Below are 24,009 nucleotides of genomic sequence, written 5' to 3' on the forward strand. Positions count from 1 at the left end.
TGATCTTCATTCATTTTCTAATATTCACCTTGAAAGTAAGTACAAGACAGCGCTAGAACTGAATGATTTGCAAGGTAAAGTGTCTTAATGTGTTACTGGCATGCAATAAATGCTCAAACCAAAGTCATGAAACATGTTATCTCTTCCATTGTGAAAGTACCTTCCGGAAGTCCTGATCTTGAAGATTTCAACATTCAAAGGCCTGTATGATGTACCTCTAATCCGTAACATACAAACCAGGCATTTGAACAGAGTTAAGTGGCAGTGGTGTGATTGGACCCACGCCTCCTTAGAGACTGGAGCTTTAATCCAGCGCCTTAACTGGAGTAAGCTTTGGGGTATTTTGTTCTGCTTACTACCTTCATATGGAAGGTGCTTAATGAAGATCCTTCCTATGGCATTGGACGGTCAAGGTAGGGATAACATGGAGGCCCACAAGTTTCCTTTAGCAGAGGATGGTTTCGATCCATCGACCTCTGGGTTATGGGCCCAGCACGCTTCCTCTGCGCCACTCTGCTCTTCTATATTAGAAAAACTATCCCCCCAAATATTTGTGTGATCTTAATTCATTTTCTAATATACACCTTGAAAGTAAGTACAAGACAGCGCTAGAACTGAATGATTTGCAAGGTAAAGTGTCGTAATGCCTTACTGGCAAAAAATAAATGCTCAAACCAAAGTCATGAAACATGTTATCTCTTCCATTGTGAAAGTACCTTCCGGAACTCCTGATCTTGAAGTATTCAACATTCAAAGGCCTGTATGATGTACCTCTAATCAGTAACATACAAACCAGGCCTTTGAACAGAGTTAAGTGGCAGTGGTGGGATTTGAACCCACGCCTCCTTAGAGACTGGAGCCTTAATCCAGCGATTTAGCTGGAGTAAGTTTTGGGATATTTTGTTCTGTTTACTACCTTCATATGGAAGGAGCTTAATGAAGATCCTTATAATGGCATTGGACGGTCAAGGTAGGGATAACATGGAACCCCGCAGGTTTCCTTTAGCAGAGGATGGTTTCGATCCATCGACCTCTGGGTTATGGGCCCAGCACGCTTCCTCTGCGCCACTCTGCTCTTCTATACTAGAAAAACTATCCCCCCCAAATATTTATGTGATCTTCATTCATTTTCTAATATTCACCTTGAAAGTAAGTATAAGACAGCGCTAGAACTGATTGAATTGCAAGGTAAAGTGTCTTAATGTGTTACTGGCAAAAAATAAATGCTCAAACCAAAGTCATGAAACATGTTATCTCTTCCATTGTGAAATTACCTTCCGGAACTCCTGATCTCGAAGTTTTCAACATTCAAATGCCTGTATGATGTACCTCTAATCAGTAACATACAAACCAGGCCTTATAACAGAGTTAAGTGGCAGTGGTGGGATTTGAACCCACGCCTCCTTAGAGACTGGAGCCTTAATCCAGCGATTTAGCTGGAGTAAATTTTGGGATATTTTGTTCTGTTTACTACCTTCATATGGAAGGAGCTTAATGAAGATCCTTATAATGGTATTGGACGGTCAAGGTAGGGATAACATGGAACCCCGCAGGTTTCCTTTAGCAGAGGATGGTTTCGATCCATCGACCTCTGGGTTATGGGCCCAGCACGCTTCCTCTGCGCCACTCTGCTCTTCTATACTAGAAAAACTATCCCCCCAAATATTTATGTGATCTTCATTCATTTTCTAATATTCACCTTGAAAGTAAGTATAAGACAGCGCTAGAACTGATTGAATTGCAAGGTAAAGTGTCTTAATGTGTTACTGGCAAAAAATAAATGCTCAAACCAAAGTCATGAAACATGTTATCTCTTCCATTGTGAAATTACCTTCCGGAACTCCTGATCTCGAAGTTTTCAACATTCAAATGCCTGCATAATGTACCTCTAATCAGTAACATACAAACCAGGCCTTTGAACACAGTAAAGTGGCAGTGGTGGGATTTGAACCCACGTCTCCTGAGAGACTGGAGCCTAAATTCAGCGCCTTAGACCACTCGGCCACACTACCTTGTCAAAGTGCTTTTTTCTTCCCAATCCTGATGGCTTTCTGTAGAAACATAGTTCAATCTGGTGCAAGAGTTCTGCAACGTATCATGGGCTCTTCGGGCAAGCCGCTGCATTGGAAAGTTACACAAAACACACCAAAGGGAAGAATAATCTTGCTAACCCTAAAGTTTTTTTTAGCTCTAATGTAAACCGAAGAAATGTGAACATGGTGGAGGATATCAGCAATGTTTTGATGATCTTTCACCACCATTACCTCTATGATGTCCAGGGACACTTGACCAAAGATTTCCATCAACAAGCGGCTGGCTGAAGGCCAACATCACCAGCTTTGGGATATTTTGTTCTGCTTAGTACCTTCATATGGAAGGTGCTTAATGAAGATCCTTCTAATAGCATTGGAAAGTCAAGGTAGGGATAACATGGATCCTCACAAGTTTCCTTTAGCAGAGGATGGTTTCGATCCATCGACCTCTGGGTTATGGGCCCAGCCACTTCCTCTGTGCCACTCTGCTCTTCTATACTAGAAAAACTATCCCCCCCAAATATTTGTGTGATCTTCATTCATTTTCTAATATTCACCTTGAAAGTAAGTATAAGACAGCGCTAGAACTGATTGAATTGCAAGATAAAGTGTCTTAATGTGTTACTGGCATGCAATAAATGCTCAAACCAAAGTTCATGAAACTTTTAATCTCTTCCATTGTGAAAGTACCTTCTGGAACTGCTGATCTTGAAGTATTCAACATTCAAATGCCTGCATGATGTACCTCTAATCCGTAACATACAAACCAGGCCTTTGAACAGAGTTAAGTGGCAGTGGTGGGATTTGAACCCACGCCTCCTTAGAGACTAGAGCCTTAATCCAGCACCTTAGCTGGAGTAAGTTCAGGGATATTTTGTTCTGCTTACTACCTTCATATTGAAGGTGCTTAATGAAGATCCTTCCTATGGCATTGGACGGTCAAGGTAGGGATAACATTGAACCCCGCAGGTTTCCTTTAGCAGAGGATGGTTTCGATCCATCGACCTCTGGGTTATGGGCCCAGCACGCTTCCTCTGCGCCACTCTGCTCTTCTATACTAGAAAAACTATCCCCCCCAAATATTTATGTGATCTTCATTCATTTTCTAATATTCACCTTGAAAGTAAGTATAAGACAGCGCTAGAACTGATTGAATTGCAAGGTAAAGTGTCTTAATGTGTTACTGGCAAAAAATAAATGCTCAAACCAAAGTCATGAAACATGTTATCTCTTCCATTGTGAAAGTACCTTCCGGAAGTCCTGATCTTGAAGATTTCAACATTCAAAGGCCTGTATGATGTACCTCTAATCCGTAACATACAAACCAGGCATTTGAACAGAGTTAAGTGGCAGTGGTGTGATTGGACCCACGCCTCCTTAGAGACTGGAGCTTTAATCCAGCGCCTTAACTGGAGTAAGCTTTGGGGTATTTTGTTCTGCTTACTACCTTCATATGGAAGGTGCTTAATGAAGATCCTTCCTATGGCATTGGACGGTCAAGGTAGGGATAACATGGAGGCCCACAAGTTTCCTTTAGCAGAGGATGGTTTCGATCCATCGACCTCTGGGTTATGGGCCCAGCACGCTTCCTCTGCGCCACTCTGCTCTTCTATATTAGAAAAACTATCCCCCCAAATATTTGTGTGATCTTAATTCATTTTCTAATATACACCTTGAAAGTAAGTACAAGACAGCGCTAGAACTGAATGATTTGCAAGGTAAAGTGTCGTAATGCCTTACTGGCAAAAAATAAATGCTCAAACCAAAGTCATGAAACATGTTATCTCTTCCATTGTGAAAGTACCTTCCGGAACTCCTGATCTTGAAGTATTCAACATTCAAAGGCCTGTATGATGTACCTCTAATCAGTAACATACAAACCAGGCCTTTGAACAGAGTTAAGTGGCAGTGGTGGGATTTGAACCCACGCCTCCTTAGAGACTGGAGCCTTAATCCAGCGATTTAGCTGGAGTAAGTTTTGGGATATTTTGTTCTGTTTACTACCTTCATATGGAAGGAGCTTAATGAAGATCCTTATAATGGCATTGGACGGTCAAGGTAGGGATAACATGGAGGCCCACAAGTTTCCTTTAGCAGAGGATGGTTTCGATCCATCGACCTCTGGGTTATGGGCCCAGCACGCTTCCTCTGCGCCACTCTGCTCTTCTATACTAGAAAAACTATCCCCCCCAAATATTTTTGTGATCTTCATTCATTTTCTAATATTCACCTTGAAAGTAAGTACAAGACAGCGCTAGAACTGAATGATTTGCAAGGTAAAGTGTCTTAATGTGTTACTGGCATGCAATAAATGCTCAAACCAAAGTCATGAAACATGTTATCTCTTCCATTGTGAAAGTACCTTCCGGAAGTCCTGATCTTGAAGATTTCAACATTCAAAGGCCTGTATGATGTACCTCTAATCCGTAACATACAAACCAGGCATTTGAACAGAGTTAAGTGGCAGTGGTGTGATTGGACCCACGCCTCCTTAGAGACTGGAGCTTTAATCCAGTGCCTTAACTGGAGTAAGCTTTGGGGTATTTTGTTCTGCTTACTACCTTCATATGGAAGGTGCTTAATGAAGATCCTTCCTATGGCATTGGACGGTCAAGGTAGGGATAACATGGAGGCCCACAAGTTTCCTTTAGCAGAGGATGGTTTCGATCCATCGACCTCTGGGTTATGGGCCCAGCACGCTTCCTCTGCGCCACTCTGCTCTTCTATATTAGAAAAACTATCCCCCCAAATATTTGTGTGATCTTAATTCATTTTCTAATATACACCTTGAAAGTAAGTACAAGACAGCGCTAGAACTGAATGATTTGCAAGGTAAAGTGTCGTAATGCCTTACTGGCAAAAAATAAATGCTCAAACCAAAGTCATGAAACATGTTATCTCTTCCATTGTGAAAGTACCTTCCGGAACTCCTGATCTTGAAGTATTCAACATTCAAAGGCCTGTATGATGTACCTCTAATCAGTAACATACAAACCAGGCCTTTGAACAGAGTTAAGTGGCAGTGGTGGGATTTGAACCCACGCCTCCTTAGAGACTGGAGCCTTAATCCAGCGATTTAGCTGGAGTAAGTTTTGGGATATTTTGTTCTGTTTACTACCTTCATATGGAAGGAGCTTAATGAAGATCCTTATAATGGCATTGGACGGTCAAGGTAGGGATAACATGGAACCCCGCAGGTTTCCTTTAGCAGAGGATGGTTTCGATCCATCGACCTCTGGGTTATGGGCCCAGCACGCTTCCTCTGCGCCACTCTGCTCTTCTATACTAGAAAAACTATCCCCCCCAAATATTTATGTGATCTTCATTCATTTTCTAATATTCACCTTGAAAGTAAGTACAAGACAGCGCTAGAACTGAATGATTTGCAAGGTAAAGTGTCTTAATGTGTTACTGGCATGCAATAAATGCTCAAACCAAAGTCATGAAACATGTTATCTCTTCCATTGTGAAAGTACCTTCCGGAAGTCCTGATCTTGAAGATTTCAACATTCAAAGGCCTGTATGATGTACCTCTAATCCATAACATACAAACCAGGCATTTGAACAGAGTTAAGTGGCAGTGGTGTGATTGGACCCACGCCTCCTTAGAGACTGGAGCTTTAATCCAGCGCCTTAACTGGAGTAAGCTTTGGGGTATTTTGTTCTGCTTACTACCTTCATATGGAAGGTGCTTAATGAAGATCCTTCCTATGGCATTGGACGGTCAAGGTAGGGATAACATGGAGGCCCACAAGTTTCCTTTAGCAGAGGATGGTTTCGATCCATCGACCTCTGGGTTATGGGCCCAGCACGCTTCCTCTGCGCCACTCTGCTCTTCTATACTAGAAAAACTATCCCCCCCAAATATTTATGTGATCTTCATTCATTTTCTAATATTCACCTTGAAATTAGTATAAGACAGCGCTAGAACTGATTGAATTGCAAGGTAAAGTGTCTTAATGTGTTACTGGCAAAAAATAAATGCTCAAACCAAAGTCATGAAACATGTTATCTCTTCCATTGTGAAATTACCTTCCGGAACTCCTGATCTCGAAGTTTTCAACATTCAAATGCCTGCATAATGTACCTCTAATCAGTAACATACAAACCAGGCCTTTGAACACAGTAAAGTGGCAGTGGTGGGATTTGAACCCACGTCTCCTGAGAGACTGGAGCCTAAATTCAGCGCCTTAGACCACTCGGCCACACTACCTTGTCAAAGTGCTTTTTTCTTCCCAATCCTGATGGCTTTCTGTAGAAACATAGTTCAATCTGGTGCAAGAGTTCTGCAACGTATCATGGGCTCTTCGGGCAAGCCGCTGCATTGGAAAGTTACACAAAACACACCAAAGGGAAGAATAATCTTGCTAACCCTAAAGTTTTTTTTAGCTCTAATGTAAACCGAAGAAATGTGAACATGGTGGAGGATATCAGCAATGTTTTGATGATCTTTCACCACCATTACCTCTATGATGTCCAGGGACACTTGACCAAAGATTTCCATCAACAAGCGGCTGGCTGAAGGCCAACATCACCAGCTTTGGGATATTTTGTTCTGCTTAGTACCTTCATATGGAAGGTGCTTAATGAAGATCCTTCTAATAGCATTGGAAAGTCAAGGTAGGGATAACATGGATCCTCACAAGTTTCCTTTAGCAGAGGATGGTTTCGATCCATCGACCTCTGGGTTATGGGCCCAGCCACTTCCTCTGTGCCACTCTGCTCTTCTATACTAGAAAAACTATCCCCCCCAAATATTTGTGTGATCTTCATTCATTTTCTAATATTCACCTTGAAAGTAAGTATAAGACAGCGCTAGAACTGATTGAATTGCAAGATAAAGTGTCTTAATGTGTTACTGGCATGCAATAAATGCTCAAACCAAAGTTCATGAAACTTTTAATCTCTTCCATTGTGAAAGTACCTTCTGGAACTGCTGATCTTGAAGTATTCAACATTCAAATGCCTGCATGATGTACCTCTAATCCGTAACATACAAACCAGGCCTTTGAACAGAGTTAAGTGGCAGTGGTGGGATTTGAACCCACGCCTCCTTAGAGACTGGAGCCTTAATCCAGCGATTTAGCTGGAGTAAGTTTTGGGATATTTTGTTCTGTTTACTACCTTCATATGGAAGGAGCTTAATGAAGATCCTTATAATGGCATTGGACGGTCAAGGTAGGGATAACATGGAACCCCGCAGGTTTCCTTTAGCAGAGGATGGTTTCGATCCATCGACCTCTGGGTTATGGGCCCAGCACGCTTCCTCTGCGCCACTCTGCTCTTCTATACTAGAAAAACTATCCCCCCCAAATATTTATGTGATCTTCATTCATTTTCTAATATTCACCTTGAAAGTAAGTACAAGACAGCGCTAGAACTGAATGATTTGCAAGGTAAAGTGTCTTAATGTGTTACTGGCATGCAATAAATGCTCAAACCAAAGTCATGAAACATGTTATCTCTTCCATTGTGAAAGTACCTTCCGGAAGTCCTGATCTTGAAGATTTCAACATTCAAAGGCCTGTATGATGTACCTCTAATCCGTAACATACAAACCAGGCATTTGAACAGAGTTAAGTGGCAGTGGTGTGATTGGACCCACGCCTCCTTAGAGACTGGAGCTTTAATCCAGCGCCTTAACTGGAGTAAGCTTTGGGGTATTTTGTTCTGCTTACTACCTTCATATGGAAGGTGCTTAATGAAGATCCTTCCTATGGCATTGGACGGTCAAGGTAGGGATAACATGGAGGCCCACAAGTTTCCTTTAGCAGAGGATGGTTTCGATCCATCGACCTCTGGGTTATGGGCCCAGCACGCTTCCTCTGCGCCACTCTGCTCTTCTATACTAGAAAAACTATCCCCCCAAATATTTATGTGATCTTCATTCATTTTCTAATATTCACCTTGAAAGTAAGTATAAGACAGCGCTAGAACTGATTGAATTGCAAGGTAAAGTGTCTTAATGTGTTACTGGCAAAAAATAAATGCTCAAACCAAAGTCATGAAACATGTTATCTCTTCCATTGTGAAATTACCTTCCGGAACTCCTGATCTCGAAGTTTTCAACATTCAAATGCCTGCATAATGTACCTCTAATCAGTAACATACAAAGCAGGCCTTTGAACACAGTAAAGTGGCAGTGGTGGGATTTGAACCCACGTCTCCTGAGAGACTGGAGCCTAAATTCAGCGCCTTAGACCACTCGGCCACACTACCTTGTCAAAGTGCTTTTTTCTTCCCAATCCTGATGGCTTTCTGTAGAAACATAGTTCAATCTGGTGCAAGAGTTCTGCAACGTATCATGGGCTCTTCGGGCAAGCCGCTGCATTGGAAAGTTACACAAAACACACCAAAGGGAAGAATAATCTTGCTAACCCTAAAGTTTTTTTTAGCTCTAATGTAAACCGAAGAAATGTGAACATGGTGGAGGATATCAGCAATGTTTTGATGATCTTTCACCACCATTACCTCTATGATGTCCAGGGACACTTGACCAAAGATTTCCATCAACAAGCGGCTGGCTGAAGGCCAACATCACCAGCTTTGGGATATTTTGTTCTGCTTAGTACCTTCATATGGAAGGTGCTTAATGAAGATCCTTCTAATAGCATTGGAAAGTCAAGGTAGGGATAACATGGATCCTCACAAGTTTCCTTTAGCAGAGGATGGTTTCGATCCATCGACCTCTGGGTTATGGGCCCAGCCACTTCCTCTGTGCCACTCTGCTCTTCTATACTAGAAAAACTATCCCCCCCAAATATTTGTGTGATCTTCATTCATTTTCTAATATTCACCTTGAAAGTAAGTATAAGACAGCGCTAGAACTGATTGAATTGCAAGATAAAGTGTCTTAATGTGTTACTGGCATGCAATAAATGCTCAAACCAAAGTTCATGAAACTTTTAATCTCTTCCATTGTGAAAGTACCTTCTGGAACTGCTGATCTTGAAGTATTCAACATTCAAATGCCTGCATGATGTACCTCTAATCCGTAACATACAAACCAGGCCTTTGAACAGAGTTAAGTGGCAGTGGTGGGATTTGAACCCACGCCTCCTTAGAGACTAGAGCCTTAATCCAGCACCTTAGCTGGAGTAAGTTCAGGGATATTTTGTTCTGCTTACTACCTTCATATTGAAGGTGCTTAATGAAGATCCTTCCTATGGCATTGGACGGTCAAGGTAGGGATAACATTGAACCCCGCAGGTTTCCTTTAGCAGAGGATGGTTTCGATCCATCGACCTCTGGGTTATGGGCCCAGCACGCTTCCTCTGCGCCACTCTGCTCTTCTATACTAGAAAAACTATCCCCCCCAAATATTTATGTGATCTTCATTCATTTTCTAATATTCACCTTGAAAGTAAGTATAAGACAGCGCTAGAACTGATTGAATTGCAAGGTAAAGTGTCTTAATGTGTTACTGGCAAAAAATAAATGCTCAAACCAAAGTCATGAAACATGTTATCTCTTCCATTGTGAAAGTACCTTCCGGAAGTCCTGATCTTGAAGATTTCAACATTCAAAGGCCTGTATGATGTACCTCTAATCCGTAACATACAAACCAGGCATTTGAACAGAGTTAAGTGGCAGTGGTGTGATTGGACCCACGCCTCCTTAGAGACTGGAGCTTTAATCCAGCGCCTTAACTGGAGTAAGCTTTGGGGTATTTTGTTCTGCTTACTACCTTCATATGGAAGATGCTTAATGAAGATCCTTCCTATGGCATTGGACGGTCAAGGTAGGGATAACATGGAGGCCCACAAGTTTCCTTTAGCAGAGGATGGTTTCGATCCATCGACCTCTGGGTTATGGGCCCAGCACGCTTCCTCTGCGCCACTCTGCTCTTCTATATTAGAAAAACTATCCCCCCAAATATTTGTGTGATCTTAATTCATTTTCTAATATACACCTTGAAAGTAAGTACAAGACAGCGCTAGAACTGAATGATTTGCAAGGTAAAGTGTCGTAATGCCTTACTGGCAAAAAATAAATGCTCAAACCAAAGTCATGAAACATGTTATCTCTTCCATTGTGAAAGTACCTTCCGGAACTCCTGATCTTGAAGTATTCAACATTCAAAGGCCTGTATGATGTACCTCTAATCAGTAACATACAAACCAGGCCTTTGAACAGAGTTAAGTGGCAGTGGTGGGATTTGAACCCACGCCTCCTTAGAGACTGGAGCCTTAATCCAGCGATTTAGCTGGAGTAAGTTTTGGGATATTTTGTTCTGTTTACTACCTTCATATGGAAGGAGCTTAATGAAGATCCTTATAATGGCATTGGACGGTCAAGGTAGGGATAACATGGAACCCCGTAGGTTTCCTTTAGCAGAGGATGGTTTCGATCCATCGACCTCTGGGTTATGGGCCCAGCACGCTTCCTCTGCGCCACTCTGCTCTTCTATACTAGAAAAACTATCCCCCCCAAATATTTTTGTGATCTTCATTCATTTTCTAATATTCACCTTGAAAGTAAGTACAAGACAGCGCTAGAACTGAATGATTTGCAAGGTAAAGTGTCTTAATGTGTTACTGGCATGCAATAAATGCTCAAACCAAAGTCATGAAACATGTTATCTCTTCCATTGTGAAAGTACCTTCCGGAAGTCCTGATCTTGAAGATTTCAACATTCAAAGGCCTGTATGATGTACCTCTAATCCGTAACATACAAACCAGGCATTTGAACAGAGTTAAGTGGCAGTGGTGTGATTGGACCCACGCCTCCTTAGAGACTGGAGCTTTAATCCAGCGCCTTAACTGGAGTAAGCTTTGGGGTATTTTGTTCTGCTTACTACCTTCATATGGAAGGTGCTTAATGAAGATCCTTCCTATGGCATTGGACGGTCAAGGTAGGGATAACATGGAGGCCCACAAGTTTCCTTTAGCAGAGGATGGTTTCGATCCATCGACCTCTGGGTTATGGGCCCAGCACGCTTCCTCTGCGCCACTCTGCTCTTCTATACTAGAAAAACTATCCCCCCCAAATATTTATGTGATCTTCATTCATTTTCTAATATTCACCTTGAAAGTAAGTATAAGACAGCGCTAGAACTGATTGAATTGCAAGGTAAAGTGTCTTAATGTGTTACTGGCAAAAAATAAATGCTCAAACCAAAGTCATGAAACATGTTATCTCTTCCATTGTGAAATTACCTTCCGGAACTCCTGATCTCGAAGTTTTCAACATTCAAATGCCTGCATAATGTACCTCTAATCAGTAACATACAAACCAGGCCTTTGAACACAGTAAAGTGGCAGTGGTGGGATTTGAACCCACGTCTCCTGAGAGACTGGAGCCTAAATTCAGCGCCTTAGACCACTCGGCCACACTACCTTGTCAAAGTGCTTTTTTCTTCCCAATCCTGATGGCTTTCTGTAGAAACATAGTTCAATCTGGTGCAAGAGTTCTGCAACGTATCATGGGCTCTTCGGGCAAGCCGCTGCATTGGAAAGTTACACAAAACACACCAAAGGGAAGAATAATCTTGCTAACCCTAAAGTTTTTTTTAGCTCTAATGTAAACCGAAGAAATGTGAACATGGTGGAGGATATCAGCAATGTTTTGATGATCTTTCACCACCATTACCTCTATGATGTCCAGGGACACTTGACCAAAGATTTCCATCAACAAGCGGCTGGCTGAAGGCCAACATCACCAGCTTTGGGATATTTTGTTCTGCTTAGTACCTTCATATGGAAGGTGCTTAATGAAGATCCTTCTAATAGCATTGGAAAGTCAAGGTAGGGATAACATGGATCCTCACAAGTTTCCTTTAGCAGAGGATGGTTTCGATCCATCGACCTCTGGGTTATGGGCCCAGCCACTTCCTCTGTGCCACTCTGCTCTTCTATACTAGAAAAACTATCCCCCCCAAATATTTGTGTGATCTTCATTCATTTTCTAATATTCACCTTGAAAGTAAGTATAAGACAGCGCTAGAACTGATTGAATTGCAAGATAAAGTGTCTTAATGTGTTACTGGCATGCAATAAATGCTCAAACCAAAGTTCATGAAACTTTTAATCTCTTCCATTGTGAAAGTACCTTCTGGAACTGCTGATCTTGAAGTATTCAACATTCAAATGCCTGCATGATGTACCTCTAATCCGTAACATACAAACCAGGCCTTTGAACAGAGTTAAGTGGCAGTGGTGGGATTTGAACCCACGCCTCCTTAGAGACTGGAGCCTTAATCCAGCGATTTAGCTGGAGTAAGTTTTGGGATATTTTGTTCTGTTTACTACCTTCATATGGAAGGAGCTTAATGAAGATCCTTATAATGGCATTGGACGGTCAAGGTAGGGATAACATGGAACCCCGCAGGTTTCCTTTAGCAGAGGATGGTTTCGATCCATCGACCTCTGGGTTATGGGCCCAGCACGCTTCCTCTGCGCCACTCTGCTCTTCTATACTAGAAAAACTATCCCCCCCAAATATTTATGTGATCTTCATTCATTTTCTAATATTCACCTTGAAAGTAAGTACAAGACAGCGCTAGAACTGAATGATTTGCAAGGTAAAGTGTCTTAATGTGTTACTGGCATGCAATAAATGCTCAAACCAAAGTCATGAAACATGTTATCTCTTCCATTGTGAAAGTACCTTCCGGAAGTCCTGATCTTGAAGATTTCAACATTCAAAGGCCTGTATGATGTACCTCTAATCCGTAACATACAAACCAGGCATTTGAACAGAGTTAAGTGGCAGTGGTGTGATTGGACCCACGCCTCCTTAGAGACTGGAGCTTTAATCCAGCGCCTTAACTGGAGTAAGCTTTGGGGTATTTTGTTCTGCTTACTACCTTCATATGGAAGGTGCTTAATGAAGATCCTTCCTATGGCATTGGACGGTCAAGGTAGGGATAACATGGAGGCCCACAAGTTTCCTTTAGCAGAGGATGGTTTCGATCCATCGACCTCTGGGTTATGGGCCCAGCACGCTTCCTCTGCGCCACTCTGCTCTTCTATACTAGAAAAACTATCCCCCCCAAATATTTATGTGATCTTCATTCATTTTCTAATATTCACCTTGAAAGTAAGTATAAGACAGCGCTAGAACTGATTGAATTGCAAGGTAAAGTGTCTTAATGTGTTACTGGCAAAAAATAAATGCTCAAACCAAAGTCATGAAACATGTTATCTCTTCCATTGTGAAATTACCTTCCGGAACTCCTGATCTCGAAGTTTTCAACATTCAAATGCCTGCATAATGTACCTCTAATCAGTAACATACAAACCAGGCCTTTGAACACAGTAAAGTGGCAGTGGTGGGATTTGAACCCACGTCTCCTGAGAGACTGGAGCCTAAATTCAGCGCCTTAGACCACTCGGCCACACTACCTTGTCAAAGTGCTTTTTTCTTCCCAATCCTGATGGCTTTCTGTAGAAACATAGTTCAATCTGGTGCAAGAGTTCTGCAACGTATCATGGGCTCTTCGGGCAAGCCGCTGCATTGGAAAGTTACACAAAACACACCAAAGGGAAGAATAATCTTGCTAACCCTAAAGTTTTTTTTAGCTCTAATGTAAACCGAAGAAATGTGAACATGGTGGAGGATATCAGCAATGTTTTGATGATCTTTCACCACCATTACCTCTATGATGTCCAGGGACACTTGACCAAAGATTTCCATCAACAAGCGGCTGGCTGAAGGCCAACATCACCAGCTTTGGGATATTTTGTTCTGCTTAGTACCTTCATATGGAAGGTGCTTAATGAAGATCCTTCTAATAGCATTGGAAAGTCAAGGTAGGGATAACATGGATCCTCACAAGTTTCCTTTAGCAGAGGATGGTTTCGATCCATCGACCTCTGGGTTATGGGCCCAGCCACTTCCTCTGTGCCACTCTGCTCTTCTATACTAGAAAAACTATCCCCCCCAAATATTTGTGTGATCTTCATTCATTTTCTAATATTCACCTTGAAAGTAAGTATAAGACAGCGCTAGAACTGATTGAATTGCAAGATAAAGTGTCTTAATGTGTTACTGGCATGCAATAAATGCTCAAACCAAAGTTCATGAAACTTTTAATCTCTTCCATTGTGAAAGTACCTTCTGGAACTGCTGATCTTGAAGTATTCAACATTCAAATGCCTGCATGATGTACCTCTAATCCGTAACATACAAACCAGGCCTTTGAACAGAGTTAAGTGGCAGTGGTGGGATTTGAACCCACGCCTCCTTAGAGACTAGAGCCTTAATCCAGCACCTTAGCTGGAGTAAGTTCAGGGATATTTTGTTCTGCTTACTACCTTCATATTGAAGGTGCTTAATGAAGATCCTTCCTATGGCATTGGACGGTCAAGGTAGGGATAACATTGAACCCCGCAGGTTTCCTTTAGCAGAGGATGGTTTCGATCCATCGACCTCTGGGTTATGGGCCCAGCACGCTTCCTCTGCGCCACTCTGCTCTTCTATACTAGAAAAACTATCCCCCCCAAATATTTATGTGATCTTCATTCATTTTCTAATATTCACCTTGAAAGTAAGTATAAGACAGCGCTAGAACTGATTGAATTGCAAGGTAAAGTGTCTTAATGTGTTACTGGCAAAAAATAAATGCTCAAACCAAAGTCATGAAACATGTTATCTCTTCCATTGTGAAAGTACCTTCCGGAAGTCCTGATCTTGAAGATTTCAACATTCAAAGGCCTGTATGATGTACCTCTAATCCGTAACATACAAACCAGGCATTTGAACAGAGTTAAGTGGCAGTGGTGTGATTGGACCCACGCCTCCTTAGAGACTGGAGCTTTAATCCAGCGCCTTAACTGGAGTAAGCTTTGGGGTATTTTGTTCTGCTTACTACCTTCATATGGAAGATGCTTAATGAAGATCCTTCCTATGGCATTGGACGGTCAAGGTAGGGATAACATGGAGGCCCACAAGTTTCCTTTAGCAGAGGATGGTTTCGATCCATCGACCTCTGGGTTATGGGCCCAGCACGCTTCCTCTGCGCCACTCTGCTCTTCTATATTAGAAAAACTATCCCCCCAAATATTTGTGTGATCTTAATTCATTTTCTAATATACACCTTGAAAGTAAGTACAAGACAGCGCTAGAACTGAATGATTTGCAAGGTAAAGTGTCGTAATGCCTTACTGGCAAAAAATAAATGCTCAAACCAAAGTCATGAAACATGTTATCTCTTCCATTGTGAAAGTACCTTCCGGAACTCCTGATCTTGAAGTATTCAACATTCAAAGGCCTGTATGATGTACCTCTAATCAGTAACATACAAACCAGGCCTTTGAACAGAGTTAAGTGGCAGTGGTGGGATTTGAACCCACGCCTCCTTAGAGACTGGAGCCTTAATCCAGCGATTTAGCTGGAGTAAGTTTTGGGATATTTTGTTCTGTTTACTACCTTCATATGGAAGGAGCTTAATGAAGATCCTTATAATGGCATTGGACGGTCAAGGTAGGGATAACATGGAACCCCGTAGGTTTCCTTTAGCAGAGGATGGTTTCGATCCATCGACCTCTGGGTTATGGGCCCAGCACGCTTCCTCTGCGCCACTCTGCTCTTCTATACTAGAAAAACTATCCCCCCCAAATATTTTTGTGATCTTCATTCATTTTCTAATATTCACCTTGAAAGTAAGTACAAGACAGCGCTAGAACTGAATGATTTGCAAGGTAAAGTGTCTTAATGTGTTACTGGCATGCAATAAATGCTCAAACCAAAGTCATGAAACATGTTATCTCTTCCATTGTGAAAGTACCTTCCGGAAGTCCTGATCTTGAAGATTTCAACATTCAAAGGCCTGTATGATGTACCTCTAATCCGTAACATACAAACCAGGCATTTGAACAGAGTTAAGTGGCAGTGGTGTGATTGGACCCACGCCTCCTTAGAGACTGGAGCTTTAATCCAGCGCCTTAACTGGAGTAAGCTTTGGGGTATTTTGTTCTGCTTACTACCTTCATATGGAAGGTGCTTAATGAAGATCCTTCCTATGGCATTGGACGGTCAAGGTAGGGATAACATGGAGGCCCACAAGTTTCCTTTAGCAGAGGATGGTTTCGATCCATCGACCTCTGGGTTATGGGCCCAGCACGCTTCCTCTGCGCCACTCTGCTCTTCTATATTAGAAAAACTATCCCCCCAAATATTTGTGTGATCTTAATTCATTTTCTAATATACACCTTGAAAGTAAGTACAAGACAGCGCTAGAACTGAATGATTTGCAAGGTAAAGTGTCGTAATGCCTTACTGGCAAAAAATAAATGCTCAAACCAAAGTCATGAAACATGTTATCTCTTCCATTGTGAAAGTACCTTCCGGAACTCCTGATCTTGAAGTATTCAACATTCAAAGGCCTGTATGATGTACCTCTAATCAGTAACATACAAACCAGGCCTTTGAACAGAGTTAAGTGGCAGTGGTGGGATTTGAACCCACGCCTCCTTAGAGACTGGAGCCTTAATCCAGCGATTTAGCTGGAGTAAGTTTTGGGATATTTTGTTCTGTTTACTACCTTCATATGGAAGGAGCTTAATGAAGATCCTTATAATGGCATTGGACGGTCAAGGTAGGGATAACATGGAACCCCGCAGGTTTCCTTTAGCAGAGGATGGTTTCGATCCATCGACCTCTGGGTTATGGGCCCAGCACGCTTCCTCTGCGCCACTCTGCTCTTCTATACTAGAAAAACTATCCCCCCCAAATATTTATGTGATCTTCATTCATTTTCTAATATTCACCTTGAAAGTAAGTACAAGACAGCGCTAGAACTGAATGATTTGCAAGGTAAAGTGTCTTAATGTGTTACTGGCATGCAATAAATGCTCAAACCAAAGTCATGAAACATGTTATCTCTTCCATTGTGAAAGTACCTTCCGGAAGTCCTGATCTTGAAGATTTCAACATTCAAAGGCCTGTATGATGTACCTCTAATCCGTAACATACAAACCAGGCATTTGAACAGAGTTAAGTGGCAGTGGTGTGATCGGACCCACGCCTCCTTAGAGACTGGAGCTTTAATCCAGCGCCTTAACTGGAGTAAGCTTTGGGGTATTTTGTTCTGCTTACTACCTTCATGTGGAAGGTGCTTAATGAAGATCCTTCCTATGGCATTGGACGGTCAAGGTAGGGATAACATGGAGCCCCACAAGTTTCCTTTAGCAGAGGATGGTTTCGATCCATCGACCTCTGGGTTATGGGCCCAGCACGCTTCCTCTGCGCCACTCTGCTCTTCTATATTAGAAAAACTATCCCCCCAAATATTTGTGTGATCTTAATTCATTTTCTAATATACACCTTGAAAGTAAGTACAAGACAGCGCTAGAACTGAATGATTTGCAAGGTAAAGTGTCGTAATGCCTTACTGGCAAAAAATAAATGCTCAAACCAAAGTCATGAAACATGTTATCTCTTCCATTGTGAAAGTACCTTCCGGAACTCCTGATCTTGAAGTATTCAACATTCAAAGGCCTGTATGATGTACCTCTAATCAGTAACATACAAACCAGGCCTTTGAACAGAGTTAAGTGGCAGTGGTGGGATTTGAACCCACGCCTCCTTAGAGACTGGAGCCTTAATCCAGCGATTTAGCTGGAGTAAGTTTTGGGATATTTTGTTCTGTTTACTACCTTCATATGGAAGGAGCTTAATGAAGATCCTTATAATGGCATTGGACGGTCAAGGTAGGGATAACATGGAACCCCGCAGGTTTCCTTTAGCAGAGGATGGTTTCGATCCATCGACCTCTGGGTTATGGGCCCAGCACGCTTCCTCTGCGCCACTCTGCTCTTCTATACTAGAAAAACTATCCCCCCCAAATATTTATGTGATCTTCATTCATTTTCTAATATTCACCTTGAAAGTAAGTATAAGACAGCGCTAGAACTGATTGAATTGCAAGGTAAAGTGTCTTAATGTGTTACTGGCAAAAAATAAATGCTCAAACCAAAGTCATGAAACATGTTATCTCTTCCATTGTGAAATTACCTTCCAGAACTCCTGATCTCGAAGTTTTCAACATTCAAAGGCCTGTATGATGTACCTCTAATCAGTAACATACAAACCAGGCCTTTGAACAGAGTTAAGTGGCAGTGGTGGGATTGGACCCACGCCTCCTTAGAGACTGGAGCCTTAATCCAGCGATTTAGCTGGAGTAAATTTTGGGATATTTTGTTCTGTTTACTACCTTCATATGGAAGGAGCTTAATGAAGATCCTTATAATGGCATTGGACGGTCAAGGTAGGGATAACATGGAACCCCGCAGGTTTCCTTTAGCAGAGGATGGTTTCGATCCATCGACCTCTGGGTTATGGGCCCAGCACGCTTCCTCTGCGCCACTCTGCTCTTCTATATTAGAAAAACTATCCCCCCAAATATTTGTGTGATCTTAATTCATTTTCTAATATACACCTTGAAAGTAAGTACAAGACAGCGCTAGAACTGAATGATTTGCAAGGTAAAGTGTCGTAATGCCTTACTGGCAAAAAATAAATGCTCAAACCAAAGTCATGAAACATGTTATCTCTTCCATTGTGAAATTACCTTCCGGAACTCCTGATCTCGAAGTTTTCAACATTCAAATGCCTGTATGATGTACCTCTAATCAGTAACATACAAACCAGGCCTTTGAACAGAGTTAAGTGGCAGTGGTGGGATTTGAACCTAAGCCTCCTTAGAGACTGGAGCCTTAATTCAGCGCCTTAGACCACTCGGCCACACTACATTGATAAAGTACTTTTTTTCTTCCGAATTGTCATGGCTATTACCTTCCATATGAAGGTACTAAGCAGAAAAAAATATCCCAAAGCTGGTGATGTTGGCCTTGAGCCCAGCACGCTTCCTCTAAGCCAATCTGCTCTTCTATACTAGAAAAACTATCCCCCCAAATATTTGTGTGATCTTCATTCATTTTCTAATATGCACCTTGAAAGTAAGTATAACACAGCGCTAGAACTGAATGATTTGCAAGGTAAAGTGTCTTAATGCGTTACTGGTATGCCATAAATTCTCAAACCAAAGTCATGAAACATGTTATCTCTTCCATTGTGAAAGTACCTTCCGGAAGTCCTGATCTTGAAGATTTCAACATTCAAAGGCCTGTATGATGTACCTCTAATCCGTAACATACAAACCAGGCCTTTGAACAGAGTGAAGTGGCAGTGGTGGGATTTGAACCCACGCCTCCTGAGAGACTAGAGCCTAAATCCAGCGCCTTAGACGACTCGGCCACACTACCTTGTTAAAGTTCTTTTTTTCTTCCCAATCCTGATGGCTTTCTGTAGAAACATAGTTCAATCTGGTGCAAGAGTTCTGCAACGTATCATGGGCTCTTCGGGCAAGCCGCTGCATTGGAAAGTTACACAAAACACACCAAAGGGAAGAATAATCTTGCTAACCCTAAAGTTTTTTTTAGCTCTAATGTAAACCGAGGAAATGTGAACATGGTGGAGGATATCAGCAATGTTTTGATGAGCTTTCACCACCATTACCTCTATGATGTCCAGGGACACTTGACCAAAAAGTTCCATCAACAAGCAGCTGGCTCAAGGCCGACATCACCAGGTTTGGGATATTTTGTTCTGGTTAGTACCTTCATATGGAAGGTGCTTAATGAAGATCCTTCTAATAGCATTGGAAAGTCAAGGTAGGGATAACATGGATCGCCACAAGTTTCCTTTAGCAGAGGATGGTTTCGATCCATCGACCTCTGGGTTATGGGCCCAGCACGCTTCCTCTGCGCCACTCTGCTCTTCTATACCTGAAAAACTATCCCCCCAAATATTTGTGTGATCTTCATTCATTTTCTAATATGCACCTTGAAAGTAAGTATAAGACAGCGCTAGAACTGATTGAATTGCAAGATAAAGTGTCTTAATGTGTTACTGGCATGCAATAAATGCTCAAACCAAAGTTCATGAAACTTTTTATCTCTTCCATTGTGAAAGTACCTTCTGGAACTGCTGATCTTGAAGTATTCAACATTCAAATGCCTGCATGATGTACCTCTAATCCGTAACATACAAACCAGGCCTTTGAACAGAGTTAAGTGGCAGTGGTGGGATTTGAACCCACGCCTCCTTAGAGACTAGAGCCTTAATCCAGCACCTTAGCTGGAGTAAGTTCAGGGATATTTTGTTCTGCTTACTACCTTCATATTGAAGGTGCTTAATGAAGATCCTTCCTATGGCATTGGACGGTCAAGGTAGGGATAACATTGAACCCCGCAGGTTTCCTTTAGCAGAGGATGGTTTCGATCCATCGACCTCTGGGTTATGGGCCCAGCACGCTTCCTCTGCGCCACTCTGCTCTTCTATACTAGAAAAACAATCCCCCCCAAATATTTATGTGATCTTCATTCATTTTCTAATATTCACCTTGAAAGTAAGTATAAGACAGCGCTAGAACTGATTGAATTGCAAGGTAAAGTGTCTTAATGTGTTACTGGCATGCAATAAATGCTCAAACCAAAGTCATGAAACATGTTATCTCTTCCATTGTGAAAGTACCTTCCGGAAGTCCTGATCTTGAAGATTTCAACATTCAAAGGCCTGTATGATGTACCTCTAATCCGTAACATACAAACCAGGCATTTGAACAGAGTTAAGTGGCAGTGGTGTGATTGGACCCACGCCTCCTTAGAGACTGGAGCTTTAATCCAGCGCCTTAACTGGAGTAAGCTTTGGGGTATTTTGTTCTGCTTACTACCTTCATAAGGTGCTTAATGAAGATCCTTCCTATGGCATTGGACGGTCAAGGTAGGGATAACATGGAGCCCCACAAGTTTTCTTTAGCAGAGGATGGTTTCGATCCATCGACCTCTGGGTTATGGGCCCAGCACGCTTCCTCTGCGCCACTCTGCTCTTCTATATTAGAAAAACTATCCCCCCAAATATTTGTGTGATCTTAATTCATTTTCTAATATACACCTTGAAAGTAAGTACAAGACAGCGCTAGAACTGAATGATTTGCAAGGTAAAGTGTCGTAATGCCTTACTGGCAAAAAATAAATGCTCAAACCAAAGTCATGAAGCATGTTATCTCTTCCATTGTGAAAGTACCTTCCGGAACTCCTGATCTTGAAGTATTCAACATTCAAAGGCCTGTATGATGTACCTCTAATCAGTAACATACAAACCAGGCCTTTGAACAGAGTTAAGTGGCAGTGGTGGGATTTGAACCCACGCCTCCTTAGAGACTGGAGCCTTAATCCAGCGATTTAGCTGGAGTAAGTTTTGGGATATTTTGTTCTGTTTACTACCTTCATATGGAAGGAGCTTAATGAAGATCCTTATAATGGCATTGGACGGTCAAGGTAGGGATAACATGGAACCCCGCAGGTTTCCTTTAGCAGAGGATGGTTTCGATCCATCGACCTCTGGGTTATGGGCCCAGCACGCTTCCTCTGCGCCACTCTGCTCTTCTATACTAGAAAAACTATCCCCCCCAAATATTTATGTGATCTTCATTCATTTTCTAATATTCACCTTGAAAGTAAGTATAAGACAGCGCTAGAACTGATTGAATTGCAAGGTAAAGTGTCTTAATGTGTTACTGGCAAAAAATAAATGCTCAAACCAAAGTCATGAAACATGTTATCTCTTCCATTGTGAAATTACCTTCCGGAACTCCTGATCTCGAAGTTTTCAACATTCAAATGCCTGCATAATGTACCTCTAATCAGTAACATACAAACCAGGCCTTTGAACACAGTAAAGTGGCAGTGGTGGGATTTGAACCCACGTCTCCTGAGAGACTGGAGCCTAAATCCAGCGCCTTAGACCACTCGGCCACACTACCTTGTCGAAGTGCTTTTTTTCTTCCCAATCCTGATGGCTTTCTGTAGAAACATAGTTCAATCTGGTGCATGAGTTCTGCAACGTATCATGGGCTCTTCGGGCAAGCCGCTGCATTGGAAAGTTACACAAAACACACCAAAGGGAAGAATAATCTTGCTAACCCTAAAGTTTTTTTTAGCTCTAATGTAAACCGAGGAAATGTGAACATGGTGGAGGATATCAGCAATGTTTTGATCTTTCACCACCATTACCTCTATGATGTCCAGGGACACTTTACCAAAGATTTCCATCAACAAGCGGCTGGCTGAAGGCCAACATCACCAGCTTTGGGATATTTTGTTCTGCTTAGTACCTTCATATGGAAGGTGCTTAATGAAGATCCTTCTAATAGCATTGGAAAGTCAAGGTAGGGATAACATGGATCCTCACAAGTTTCCTTTAGCAGAGGATGGTTTCGATCCATCGACCTCTGGGTTATGGGCCCAGCCACGTCCTCTGTGCCACTCTGCTATTCTATACTAGAAAAACTATCCCCCCCAAATATTTGTGTGATCTTCATTCATTTTCTAATATTCACCTTGAAAGTAAGTATAAGACAGCGCTAGAACTGATTTAATTGCAAGATAATGTGTCTTAATGTGTTACTGGCACGCAATAAATGCTCAAACCAAAGTTCATGAAACTTTTTATCTCTTCCATTGTGAAAGTACCTTCTGGAACTGCTGATCTTGAAGTATTCAACATTCAAATGCCTGCATGATGTACCTCTAATCCGTAACATACAAACCAGGCCTTTGAACAGAGTTAAGTGGCAGTGGTGGGATTTGAACCCACGCCTCCTTAGAGACTGGAGCCTTAATCCAGCGCCTTAGACCACTCGGCCACACTACCTTGTTAAAATTCTTTTTTTCTTCCAAATTCTGATGGCTTTCTGTAGAAACATAGTTCAATCTGGTGCAAGAGTTCTGCAACATATCATGGCCTCTTCGGGCAAGCCGCTGCATTGGAAAGTTACACAAAACACACCAAAGGGAAGAATAATCTTGCTACCCTTAAAGTTTTGTTTAGCTCTAATGTAAACCGCGGAAATGTCAACATGGTGGAGGATATCAGCACTGTTTTGATGAGCTTTCACCACCATTACCTCTATGATGTCCAGGGACACTTGACCAAAAAGTTCCATCAACAAGCAGCTGGCTCTAGGCCGACATCACCAGCTTTGGGATATTTTTTTCTGGTTAGTACCTTCATATGGAAGGTGCTTAATGAAGATCCTTCTAATAGCATTGGAAAGTCAAGGTAGGGATAACATGGATCGCCACAAGTTTCCTTTAGCAGAGGATGGTTTCGATCCATCGACCTCTGGGTTATGGGCCCAGCACGCTTCCTCTGCGCCACTCTGCTCTTCTATACCTGAAAAACTATCCCCCCAAATATTTGTGTGATCTTCATTCATTTTCTAATATGCACCTTGAAAGTAAGTATAAGACAGCGCTAGAACTGATTGAATTGCAAGATAAAGTGTCTTAATGTGTTACTGGCATGCAATAAATGCTCAAACCAAAGTTCATGAAACTTTTTATCTCTTCCATTGTGAAAGTACCTTCTGGAACTGCTGATCTTGAAGTATTCAACATTCAAATGCCTGCATGATGTACCTCTAATCCGTAACATACAAACCAGGCCTTTGAACAGAGTTAAGTGGCAGTGGTGGGATTTGAACCCACGCCTCCTTAGAGACTAGAGCCTTAATCCAGCACCTTAGCTGGAGTAAGTTCAGGGATATTTTGTTCTGCTTACTACCTTCATATTGAAGGTGCTTAATGAAGATCCTTCCTATGGCATTGGACGGTCAAGGTAGGGATAACATTGAACCCCGCAGGTTTCCTTTAGCAGAGGATGGTTTCGATCCATCGACCTCTGGGTTATGGGCCCAGCACGCTTCCTCTGCGCCACTCTGCTCTTCTATACTAGAAAAACTATCCCCCCCAAATATTTATGTGATCTTCATTCATTTTCTAATATTCACCTTGAAAGTAAGTATAAGACAGCGCTAGAACTGATTGAATTGCAAGGTAAAGTGTCTTAATGTGTTACTGGCATGCAATAAATGCTCAAACCAAAGTCATGAAACATGTTATCTCTTCCATTGTGAAAGTACCTTCCGGAAGTCCTGATCTTGAAGATTTCAACATTCAAAGGCCTGTA

At 42.0% G+C, this 24,009-nt stretch overlaps 8 non-coding genes across 8 annotated transcripts; all 8 read right to left on the reverse strand.

Annotated features, from left to right (window-relative positions):
- Positions 1–1,930: 1,930 nt before the first annotated feature.
- trnal-uag lies at positions 1,931–2,012 on the reverse strand. The gene has a single exon. It is a non-coding gene; the product is annotated as a tRNA-Leu (tRNA).
- Positions 2,013–6,164: 4,152 nt separating this feature from the next.
- On the reverse strand, positions 6,165–6,246 carry trnal-uag. Its single transcript has one exon. It is a non-coding gene; the product is annotated as a tRNA-Leu (tRNA).
- A 1,924-nt stretch (positions 6,247–8,170) lies between these two features.
- Positions 8,171–8,252, reverse strand: trnal-uag. The gene has a single exon. It is a non-coding gene; the product is annotated as a tRNA-Leu (tRNA).
- Positions 8,253–11,291: 3,039 nt separating this feature from the next.
- On the reverse strand, positions 11,292–11,373 carry trnal-uag. Its single transcript has one exon. It is a non-coding gene; the product is annotated as a tRNA-Leu (tRNA).
- A 1,925-nt stretch (positions 11,374–13,298) lies between these two features.
- Positions 13,299–13,380, reverse strand: trnal-uag. The gene has a single exon. It is a non-coding gene; the product is annotated as a tRNA-Leu (tRNA).
- A 5,779-nt stretch (positions 13,381–19,159) lies between these two features.
- trnal-uag lies at positions 19,160–19,241 on the reverse strand. The gene has a single exon. It is a non-coding gene; the product is annotated as a tRNA-Leu (tRNA).
- A 2,479-nt stretch (positions 19,242–21,720) lies between these two features.
- trnal-uag lies at positions 21,721–21,802 on the reverse strand. The gene has a single exon. It is a non-coding gene; the product is annotated as a tRNA-Leu (tRNA).
- An 808-nt stretch (positions 21,803–22,610) lies between these two features.
- Positions 22,611–22,692, reverse strand: trnal-aag. The gene has a single exon. It is a non-coding gene; the product is annotated as a tRNA-Leu (tRNA).
- Positions 22,693–24,009: the final 1,317 nt, after the last annotated feature.

The sequence above is a fragment of the Scophthalmus maximus genome, chromosome 9 (assembly GCF_022379125.1).
Source record: "Scophthalmus maximus strain ysfricsl-2021 chromosome 9, ASM2237912v1, whole genome shotgun sequence".
In the NCBI taxonomy this organism is placed as follows: Eukaryota; Metazoa; Chordata; class Actinopteri; order Pleuronectiformes; family Scophthalmidae; genus Scophthalmus; species Scophthalmus maximus.